Raw genomic sequence first — 12,881 nt, 5'->3', positions numbered from 1 at the left:
GACTATTAAAACTTACTTTCACCATTTTATGATCAAAGTCTCACTTTCATACCCAAACCCTAACCCATTCCATCTCAAATCATGCATTCACTTACCTTTCACCATCCTAAACAATAGGTTAGTGTTAAGGGCAGCTAGGGTACCATTTTAATCCAAGAAAATCTTCAAAACCCTACCAAGCCCAAGGCTACTAGAATTTTAAGAAAAGCTTACACATGGTATATTTTTAATTTTCATGCAACTTTACATTCCACTCCACTCATTTAACATGAATCAAAAGAGAATGAGTGAGTTTAGTCACTAACCTTTAATGAAGTAAATTCCAAGCTTATCAAAGCTCCTCCTTTCTATTTCCTTTTACTGTCTTTAGCTTGCCTAAGATGTATGAATAATTTTTTGTAAAGACAAAATTGAGTTTCAAGGTAATTTAGTGGGTGATTTCAAGCTTTCCTAAGCTTCCATGGAGTTTATCTTCTCTTTCTCTTTCTCTAACATTTTCACTGGTTTGGAAAGAAATGGCTACTGGAATTTTTCTTCTTTGTTTTTATCTTATTTTGTGTCCCTTTTATCTCTTAAGTCATTTTGTTAAGTGGTGATTGTGTGGAAATTCTTAATTATATAAGCATGACATCATAATTCCCAATTTAACTTCTTTTTCTTTCTTTTCTTTTCTACCAAATTTCATACCAAATTTCAATTCAATTTTTAGCAATATTTATTCACATTTCGTGTCATAATAATTATTTACTTAACTAGACAAGTCGGCCAAAAATCACCTCTGAAGGCGAAATGACCAAAACGCCCTCCATTTGGCTTAACAGACTAAAATAGTCTATACTGATTGAACAATTTTTCTAAGCATTTTATTGGCATTATAATGCGATAGGAACCTCAATGACCCTTCCTTGGAGTCCCAAAAATTATTTTATAAATTTTCCCTTGGGTCTAGGGCTCCTAGTTGCGAGAACCGCAACTTTCCACTAGGTTACCCATCACTAGGGCATCGGCTCATTTAACTTAGTTGTATTTTATTTCTAAAATTTTTCCTAAATTTTTCTTATTAATATTTGAGTTAATTATGGTTCCTTACTTTAGTTTAAATATTTTTCCAGACGTTCTAGCTGTCTGGACCGACGCTGGTCGCCAGAACAGTAGAATGTACGGAGTTGCTACAGGGGGGGTGTTACAAAAGGCAATTTCACTTTTCCGTTTATATAATATATTTATGTGTAACAGAAAAGGTCCATTGATATTTTGTTAGAAATTCTATTCTTAAGTTGTTAAGAATATGAGTGACAGTATTTCTAGTACAAAGTATCATAAATTGGTTCACAAATGAGGATACTTCACAATAAGGACATGACTTATCCAGAAGGATTGTAATCATGTTTGTTCCCAAGTGATTTATATGAGATGTAAATAAGGTGAAATGGTGAGTCTCATGCCATATAACAAACATGATAGGCACTTATGCATGATAAGTAGGCCGAACCAGTGACACTTGTGATAATCATGTGGAATTTTACTCTTGTCAATGCATTATCATAAATCATATCAGTGTATATAATCTTTAGACCTGAGATAGCACAGTTATCTTGTGTATATAATCTTTACTCTTGTCAATGCATTGTCATAAATCATATCAGTGTATATAATCTTTAGACCTGAGATAGCACAGTTATCTTGTGTATATAATCTTTACTCTTGTCAATGCATTGTCATAAACTAAGAGCTAATCAGAAGGTAACATGTAGCAAGGGTTTTAAGTGGTGACCTACCCATATAAGGGAAAGGATAAAAAGAAAATTAACAATCTACTCATTCATCCAAAGGTGCCGCCACCCTTGCTTCCTCTCCCTCTCATCTTCTTCATCTCTCATCAATTCAAAGAGATTTTTCAATAATCTATTGAATTAAAAATACTAGAAATTGTTTCTAGTGTTTTATTTACATCTGTAATTTGTCAAAAGGCAAAACTTGATTTTCTATTTGATTTGAAAAGCTTTAGAAGCTGTTTAAGGGGCTGCCATTGGTGATCTTGGTGTGGAAAAGCTAGAGGGACAACATCTGATGTCCTAAGCGCATCCTAAAGGTGCTAAATACACTGCAGTGCATCAAAAAGTTTAGTGCACTTCTTCTTGATCTAATCTAGGGTTCTAATGAATTAATCTGTTAATTTTAAAATCTTAAATGGCAAATGTAGATCCAAAAACATATTAAAAGAGCATTAATATGTTGTTTATCATTGAAATCAAATAGATGAAAATGAATCTTACATGATGCATGTGACCCTAGATGAAAATTTATTGAATTCAATAATATAAACTTATGTTTTTCGTGCTTCCGCTCCTTCAATTGGTATCAGAGCCACTATATTTGCCATTTAGATTGTTGATTATATGATTTAATTATATGATTTGATTATGAGATGATTAAATCATTGCTGGTTGTAATGACAAAGGTGGCGGTTTGATGAATAACACCATGGTGCGCATGGTTTGATTCATTCAACCATGCGCATGGCTTGATTCATTCAACCATACGCATGGCTTGATTCATTCAACCATGCATATGGCCGTTTGGGTTTGTTTGTGGGCTTGGTTCCAAGGCCCATAATGAGGCCCATGACTAATTAAAGTGTTTAATTAGGAGTTTTAATCATACAATTAAATTTTGATTCAAATATGAACTTTTAAATTTGTTTGAATGTGATTCAAATATGAATTTTTAAATTTTTTTGAATCATATTCAAATCTGGATTTTTAAGTTGAATATGAGATATTCAATTTAATTTAAGTATGTATGTTTTATTTAATTGTTAAATAGTGATATGCATGATGGATGATCATGGACTATAAAAGACCAATGTGATTGGATTTATTTCTTTTATGTTTCTTTGGGTTGTAAATTAATTAATTTATTTTAATTTATTTTAGGCATGTATTATAAAGGTTGTAATATTTTTGGGCTGTAATTTCGCTTATTTAGTTCTTGTAAATTCACCTTGGTATGCCAAGGACTACTATGTAATTGGATTGCAAGAAGATCAAGGAGGTCAAGAGCATTGGTGGGACCAGTGGGAGGAATTCAACATCAAGTATTGATTATGTACTCCTTTAGCAACTCTTGTAATATGAATGAATGAAATGCACCTATGAATGCCCTGATTCAATTCTTGGTGGCTCGTAATTGAATCCCTTAGGAAGTCCGTGATCATACCATATTTATTATCCATGAATGTATGAGATGTATGGGAATGTATGCAAGTATATGATATATGCATGCTAATTGGATAATGTGCAAAGTGAGATCTTAATAGTAATTAGGACGACCACAAAATCTTCCAAAATGAGTGTCGAATCAACCAGAAATTAAATTAACTGAAATCACCAATTATGAAATATTTTCTGCAATAAGTGGTAAATCTAGGTCAAACCCTAGAGACTGAATTATTGAATTTTCGTGCACTTATGTAATGGAAAAAAAAAAAACAAAGGTTAGGGGGGGGGTGTAATTCATAATCCAAAGAAGAAATCAACAATTAAAAATTAAGATCTAAAATTAAATAAGAAACTCTCAAATTAAACAAACTTCAGTCCAAGGTAATTCTCATTCTAATGCATTGATTCGATCATAGATAAAAGAAATACAGTTATATCTTATTGAATACTTAACGTAGATTTACCAAATAGCGAGGTAAACCCCTGACTTCCCTATGCTCATTAATTCGAGCCCAGCACTCTTGTTGACTCTAATTATTAACTGAATTGGTATTAAGCAGTCCTCATCAAATTAATAACTGCTTTAAGAATAAGAAGTAGTTAAGCTGAACAATAATTTATGAAGCATAAATCATTTAATTTACCCTATTGTTTTCTTAGGTTATTATCGAAAACTGGGATCATAATCAATAAAAACTAATTGCTACTCATGTCTAATCTTACATAACAATTACAGATTATGAAGATGAACAAGCAATTGATCACATTAAACAATTAACTAATAGGCCTTTTTAGAAAATTATTCAATAGATCAAAGACAATGAAATCAGAAAACAATAGATATTTCAAAAAGACAAATAAAATTAAGAACCTAGTCTCACAAATCAAGCAAAAGAACTTGAATCGCTTGAACTGAATTAAAAACTTAGCCACTCATGTTCATGGCCTACAGAAAAATAAAGAAAAATAAAGAAGAAATCTAAAAAGAGAATGGAGAATGAAGGTCTGAATTGGATGCTCTTAGCTGCTGCCCAAAGACATATTTATAGTCAAAGATGGGAACCAAGCTAGGAAAAGTTTTAAAACATAGATTCTCAGCCTGTATTCATGTCTCTAAAATCAAGGCTTATTTTCAGCAACTTCCTTTTCTAATCTGCCTCTACCCTCTTTAGGAAAGTTGTAGCCCTATTTCTTAGCTTTCCAACTCATTTGCCCAAATTCGAGGTCTACAGCCCAAGTTATGGCCCAAAAACTGGGACTAGTTCAAACAGATGGTCCAGCCCATAGTGATGACTTCATTGCCTTTTTTCACAATTAAAATGGCCTAATCTCGCGTCCAGCCCTTCATAGAAGTTGTAGAGGTGGCTCTTAAGGTTTAATTGGGCTTGGGCTTGCTTCATTTGGACGTCAAAAACTCCAAATACAAAAGAAATACTGAAACTAGTCGTGACACATCAAGTCTGGGCTTTTGCAATAGATCCATAGCTCATTTTGTCAACTTTGGATATTTATTTGAGCTTTGGTCCCTCTTTATCATTTGAAGTGCTCTATCTTAGCTTTTCAATGGATTAAACAACACTCAACTTTAGAAACACCTAAAAAATACAGCAAAGGTCAAATGCTGAAAATTTCTCCATTTAACACAATTATTCCACAACTATCTAAAAATATGCCTAAATGATAAATATATTTTAATTAGCTGAATTAAACATAAAAACACACTAAAAACACTAAATGTAATGGGAGTAAAATTAATAAATTATGCAGTTATCAAATTCCCCCACACTTATTCCATGCTTGTCCTCAAGCATGACTTAAACTCTCAATCAACTCTACTTAGAAGTTCCTTAACTTCACCCTATCACAACATTCTCTAACAAAAGATTAAAAATTTGAAAGAAGATGCAAGTAAGGTAATAACCATCACAGCAAATTCCATCAACACCATACCAGTATATCAACAATTCTCCAACACAAAACAAAAGGCTTGAAATCAATTAAGCTCACACAATCAAAGTTCCATAACATATAAGTCAATACACACCAAAACACAAGGCTAATTTATCAAGGCACAACAATTGTGGCTCTTTACAAATCTTAGGGGAAATAGAAATGCCCTTTTTTTAATTTGAAATTGGTACTTCTCTCCTGTTGTCACAGTTACTTTCTTTTTTTTTTATTATTTCAACCGTCACCTTCAGAAAACTACCTTGCTCGTATCCTAGCTAGCTTTTGGCCTGAGAATCGACATGGGGTTCATAAAGACCCCTAGTTAGTTTGCTTAACTAAAATAGCGGAGCAATTTTCAAGTTTAACCTTTTATTTCCTCCAATTTATACATCTACATATTATAAAGTACCCTGATAGATTAAACAAAGTTTTGAAATATGCATGACATTAGTTTAAAGCACACATAACTAATCATTTCACCATTAAATCAAGCCTAAATGATTTATTTAGAAAAAAAAAAAATTGCTCTATGGTATGGAGAAGAGGGAAAATCCATCATTAAAGTTACTATTACCTTGCCTAAAATCTCAAAAATTCAATCTAAAATAGAAAAGTTATTTCAAGGACAAAACACTTCTCTATGAGAGTTAATATAGAATCATGAATCAAGCTTATAAGAACAAATCTTTTTATTTATTTATTTTATTTTATTTTTATTTTTTTAATTTTTTTTTTTCAAAAAGATTGTAGCAACTAATTTTTCCTCCCCCACACTTAAAACTTACATTGTCCCCAATGTAAAGCCCAAATACAAAAGAAAAAAAAAATGCTAGAAAATAAAATAAGATAAAAGAAAGAAAACAAATCTGATTGTGGCTAACAAGCCACCCATGGGTTGCCTCCCAAGTAGCGCCTTTGTTTAACGTTGTTAGCTCGACATTGAAAAGCTCCTTAATCCACTGAATGCTCCTGAAACGCCTCATAAAATGGCTTGAGTTCATGACCGTTGACCTTGAACACTTTGTTAGTTCCTAAACTTTGAATTTCAACTGCACCATAAGGAACCACATTAGTAACAACAAAGGGTCCAATCCAACGAGAATGCAACTTACCAGGCATTAGCTTCAATATGGAATTATACAATAAAACTTTTTTCCCAATCACAAATTGCTTCCTTAGTTTGTAATGGAATGCCTTTGTCTTTTCCTTACATATCCTAGAATTCTCATAAGCCTTAAGGCGAATTTCCTCTAATTCATGCAAATTTGATTTTCTTTCTAACTCATCATCCATGCTTAACTCAAAAACATCCTGCACAAATGTATACAACATTAATAGAAAAAACAGAATGATTATCAGCAGGATACTTTATGACATCAAAGATATTAAATTTGACAGTCTCTCCATCAAACTCCATAGTTAAGGTACCCTCATCCACATCAATTTTTATCTTAGTAGTTTTTAGGAAAGGTCTTCCAAACAAAATCAAAGCTGAATTTTATGTGGGAACACTATCCTCCATGTCCATAATGTAAAAGTCTACAGGAAAAATGAATTCTCCAACCTGCACCAACACATCCTCAATTACTCCCAATGGGTAAGCATTAGAATGATCAGCTAACTGAATAATGACACTTGTTCCTTTCAAAGGACCCAAATTTAAAGTTTGAAATTTGACATAACATTAATAGATGCTCCTAAATTTGCCATTGCATATTCAAATTTAGAATCACCTATTTTGCAGAGAATAGAAAACGAACTTGGATCCTTACACTTAGAGGGTAATTTTCACTGAATTAATACTGACATCCCCCACATTGATCTTCTCATTATTCCTCAACTTGGGCTTTGTCCTGCATAATTCTTTAAGGAATTTGGAAAACCTGGGAACATTTTTTATTGCATCAAGTAAAGGTATATTAACCTCTACCTTCCTGAAAGTCTCCAAAATTTCTTTCTCCTGTTCTTCTTTCTTCGTCTTGGCCAACTTGCAGGGGAATAGAGGAAGAATAGAATTATTAACCTTATTCAGTTTAGGTTCAGTATTTACCTCAACTTTAGGAACTTCAGACTCTTTCTCTCCTTGCTTCTTCTTTTTCATTGACTCATGTGGAGTTTAGTTATCAACTTCTTTCCCACTCTGTAACAGTATAGCACTTACATTTTTCTCTAGGGTTCATGACTGTTTGTGATGGAAGCTTTCCAGAAACTTGAGCTTCAAGTTTACTCACAGATGAGGCTAACTGACCAATCTACCACTCTATGTTTTGAATGTTATTTCTAGTCTCCTGTTGAAACTATTGTGTATTGTTAGCCAAAGCCTTAACATTTTCATCAAGTGACATGTATTAATTTGAGGGAGGTGATAGTAGTATGCCCTAGAGTATATCATTCAGTATGTATCTTGTACATATTTTTATTAATAAAAGGCATTTCCACTTTTCCGTTTACATAATATATTTATGTATAATAGAAAAGTTCCATTAATATTTTGTTAGAAATATTATTCTTAAGTTGTTAAGAATACGAGTGACAGTATTTCTAGCACAAAGTATCATAAATAGGTTCACAATCGAGGATACTTCATAATAAGGACATGACTTATCCAGAAAGATTGTATTCATGTTTGTTCCCAAGTTATTTATACGAGATATAAATAAGATGGAATGGTGAGTCTTATGCCATATAACAAACATGATAGGCACTTATAGATGATAAGTAGGCCGAACCAGTGACACTTATGACAAGCACATAGAGTTTACTCTTGTCAATGCGTTGTCATAAATCATATCAGTGCTTATAGTCTTTAGGCCTGAGATAGCACAGTTATCATGTATATAGGTAGTTTGAGTTTGATACTGCTTTCATACTTGTACAGTGTATGGGTATATGGGCATGTATTGGCTCCTACTAGTTATATATGGAGGTAGGTGTTGATGAAGATGGAATCTGTTCCTCTAAGTAAATAGAGATAGAATCCTATGTTCATTTAATTGTTCTTAATATTTCAAGTTCCTGGCCAGGATAGATAGATTTAATCAGAAAAGAGTTTCTGATGAGAAAATCTTTTAATCAAGAACTGGAATTAAAAGAGAACATAATATTCATAGCAAATGGAGTTTGACGTAAACCATGACTCTAGCTTGAGTTAGGATTTTGTAACAAAGAGATTCTAGTGCATGGTAACATATGATTATAGGTTCATTTAAGGTAAACCTTATTACTAATTGAGTGGCCATGGCATGCTATGATAGGTGTTAACCATGGTCTATGAGGTACATAAAATGATTTAGAGAAATCATTTATGGTAAGAAAGAGTTTTGATGATATTAAGAGTTGATATCATGTCTCATTGCCAATTAGTGATGAGCCTAGTAAGTCACACACATACACAAGTTATCACCAATTAAATATGATTTAATTAATTAATTAAAGAGTTTAATTAATTAATTAAATAGGTTTGCTTTGCAATTATATTGCAAAGTCCCTAGCATGAGTTGAAACCAAATCTAAGTTATTGGATGTACAGTATAAGATAAATTTATATTTAAAGTGTTTAAATATAAATTTAGTTAATGAGAAATTAATTAATAAAGATTTATTAATTGATTTATATTTGATATAAATTGATTAGAAGAAGAGAACTAATTATTTTGGAATGAAAACTCAAAATTAAGACACAGGGGTATTTTGGTTATTTCACAGGATGACATGTGGCACCATTAGATGGTAACACATGGCATTACTCATAAGCTTGCCAAATGTCTTTTAATCATGTAAGATGATTAAAATTAAGATTAAATATAGGTTTGACACTTGGCACAATGTGATTGGGTCAATTAAACCTATAGCTAATCAAAAGGTGACATGTGGCAAGGGTTTTAAGTGGTGACCTAGCTATATAAGGGAAAGGATGAAAAGAAAAATACCTAGCTGCTATTTTTTTCATTGGTGCCACCCCAAAGAACCTCTCCCTCTCCTGTTCTTCATCTCGCATCAATTCAAAGAGATTAGCCATAAATCTCTTGAATTAAAAATACTAGAAATTATTTCTAATGTCTTGTTTACATCCTTAATCTCTTAAAAGGCAGAACTTGATTTTCTAAATAATAGAAAAAGCTTTAGAAGCTGTTCAAGGGCTTCCATAGGTGTTCTTTATGTGGACAAGCTAGAGGGACAACATCTGGTGTCCTAAAGATGAATCTCAAAGGCGCAAATACACTACAGTGCATCAAGAGGTTAGTGTGTTTATTCTTTATTTAATCTAGGGTTCTAAAATTTACCTAATTAATTTTAAAATCTTAAATGGAAAATATAGATCCAAAAACATATTAAAAGAGTTTTAATATGTTGTTTATCATTGAAATCAAATAGATAAAAATAAATCTTGCATGATGCATGTGACCCTAGGTGAAAATTTTTGAATTCAATGGTATAAACTTCTATTTTTCACGCTTTCGCTCCTTCAATTGGTATCAGAGCCACTATATTTGCCATTTAGATTATTGATTATATGATTTAATTGTGTGTTTTGATCATGAGATGATTTATCCATTGCTTGTTGAAATGGATGTGTGGTGGCATGCTTGAAGAACACCAACATGGTGCACAAGGTTTGGCTTCGTGGGTGGTGCAAAGGTTTGGCTTTTTAATTCTGCAATTGTTGTATGATCTAAGGCCTATGTTATGACTAATTAAAGTGTTTAATTAGTAGTTTTAATGACACAATTAAATTTTGATTCAAATCAGAATTTTAAAAATTGTTTGAATGTGATTCAATTCTGAATTTTAAAAGTTGTTTGAATGTGATTCAAATCTGAATTTTTAAAGTTGTTTGAATCATATTTAAATCTAATTTTTTAAAGTTGTTTGAATAATATTCAGATCTGAATTTTTAAAAATTGTTTGAATGTGATTCAAATCTGATTTTTTAAAAATTGTTTGAATGTGAATCAAATCTGAATTTTTAAGGTTGTTTGAATGTGATTCAAATCTGAATTTTTAAATTTGTTTGAATGAGATTCAAATCTGAATTTTTAAATTTATTTGAATCATATTCAAATCTGGATTTTTAAGTTAAATATGAGATATTCTGTAACACCCCTAAGTTCGGTAGTGCGTTCTACTGCTCCGGTGACCAGTGTTGTCCGGACAGCTAGGATGCCTAGAACTACACTTTGACATGAGTGAGGAGACATAAAATAATGAAATACAAGAAAAGAAAATACAAGAAAAACAAAGGAAAAATCATAGCAAAGAAATGTAACCAGGTTAAACGAGCCGAAAACCATAGCGATGGGTGATCATGACAGGAAGTCACGGCGTGGACCGTTGACTAGCCCTGCGATCATGGAACCACGGAAAATATTTTTAGGACTCCAATAAATATTTATTGAAGTATAAATATCATTAGAAATATCAAAGAAAAATTAAATAATTAGTACAAAGAAAAGTGAGAAATCGAAAATCGGACAAAACCCGGTGTTATCGAAAAATCGGGAATGCGACCCGAACAGGGGCATTATGGTCATTTGACATCCCGAATTGTCTTTTGACCTAAATGTCCATTAAAAAAAATAATATTACACTTAGAAAATGAAATGAAAAATTAATTTGGTGGTACCTAAAGTAAATAGCTAAAATCATGGGTTAATGTGGGATTAAGTGAAAGTTTAACTTATAAAATGATTTAATTTTTTAGTGGACCACTAAGGGAATTAATTAAACACATAGTGGGACATGTGTACACTTAATATGCAGCTGAAACTCCATCTTCTCCACATGAATTCAACATTGCCGTGAATGAGGTGAGAGGAAACTCCATAGCCATTTTTCATGCAAGCTTTCTTAACTCTCCATTTCAACTCCAATCCTTTAAGTTCCTTCACAAAAAATGGTCTACACACCACAAGGAAGATATTGATACCAATTTTGAGAAGTTTGGTGAAGGTTTAGCAATTTACAATTAAAGGTAAGTTTGCATTTTTGAGAAGTTCTTTGTTAAAGTTTATGTTTATGTTATGGGTGTTAGTTTGGTGGAGGAAAATTTTGAGTTTGAAGGGTTATTGTTGTTTTCAATTTGGACAGCCATGGGATCACGTTTTTGATGATTTAATATGCATATAATTGATGAGAAATAATGTTGATCATGGTGATTTAGTAACCTAGTGATTTACTTCATGTTATATGGTGATTTATGCACTTGGATGAGAATTGATGGATTGTAGGGCAATGTGGTGTTGAAGGACAATTTCGGCAGCCTTGGGGACACTTGAATAAATGTGTATATTCATGGGAGTGTTGGCAGAATTGTGGCATTAAGGAATGAAGGATATGTTTACGAAATTATTGTGTAAAGTGTATGTGAGAATTAGTGGTGTTTAGGTGTGTGTGTAATGGTATTGAGATATTGTAAATGTGAATTATATTTGGTGTGTTGAGGGTAATGGTAATCTGCCCAAAATAATGTTAATGTAAAGTAGATTATACTGTGGTTAATGTACCAAAACAGATTGGTAGGGAAGTAAACAAATTGCAAAGTAAATGTGTGTAGTTGATGTGTGTTAAGCAAAGTAATCAAGGGCAGTGTACATTTTAGCCTATAACCTTAAATGTGTAACCTCAATTGGTATGAGACCAATTTGAGGTGAAACTAGGCACAAAATGTGCCAACTTTCATTGAGAAACCATACCAAAATTCTGCTTGCAAGGTGACCTAAGAAAATGACCAATTCGGATTAGGTGCAATTAGGACCTGAAAAATGACCAATTGGGCAGCAGTGAGTGTTTAGGCCATAACTCACTCAAACCAGGTCCAATTGACCTGAAATTTTAAACAAGAATAGTTAAGACCCATACCTACAAGTCTTATGAAGACACCAAAGCCCAGAAATGACCATAAGCAAGTCAAACAACTTGCACAAGTTCGGGTCCAAAAACTGGCCGAACCAGAATTGACCAATTTGACCTAAAATTGACCTAAAATGGTACCACTTGACCAGCAATAGTGTAATGACCATAACTTGGTCTACTTAACTCGGATTGACCTGAAATTTTGCACCGCGTGCAATAAGACCTAGATCTACAAGTTTGTAGTTTCGAGACCCAAAACCGAGGAACTAGATCGTCCGGTTAGGTCAAACCAGTGTTCCTAATCCAAAGAATTTCCATTAAAATGCACTAAACAAGGAAATGACTTTGGTAAAACGTACCAAACCTAAAACCCTATCGAATGTGACATATTAACGACACTAAAACCTAATTTACCTAAAACGCAATGAGGGTCGGTATATTAGGTGATTAAGTGAATAATCGAGTTCGATGCATTATTTACCAAACACCATCGATAGAGACAGTTTAATTTAGTACTGAAACACTTCAAATTGTGTTTCTCAGTTAACAAGGACTTAGCAAAAGGGAAGGAAACACTGAGTCCAGATCAGGAGACAATTATCAGAGGTTTGTGCACAACTAGTTTTTAACTGATTTTGTTTGAATATTTCATATGATTAAATGACATATTTTTCTTATGTATTATGTTTAACAAGCATTGGATTTAATTCAATGATTATTGAAAATTGTTATAGTATGTATGAATTTAGCTTTGTGAAATGGTATTTTCACAAGTATTAAGCATTGTTATGGATTGAATAAATTATGTTTTGGAAAATTGTGATAGAACATATTTTGAATTATGATGGTAATTTTCAT

Source organism: Hevea brasiliensis, chromosome 10, assembly GCF_030052815.1.
Source record: "Hevea brasiliensis isolate MT/VB/25A 57/8 chromosome 10, ASM3005281v1, whole genome shotgun sequence".
NCBI classification, from domain to species: Eukaryota; Viridiplantae; Streptophyta; class Magnoliopsida; order Malpighiales; family Euphorbiaceae; genus Hevea; species Hevea brasiliensis.
This window is presented reverse-complemented; position numbering follows the sequence as displayed.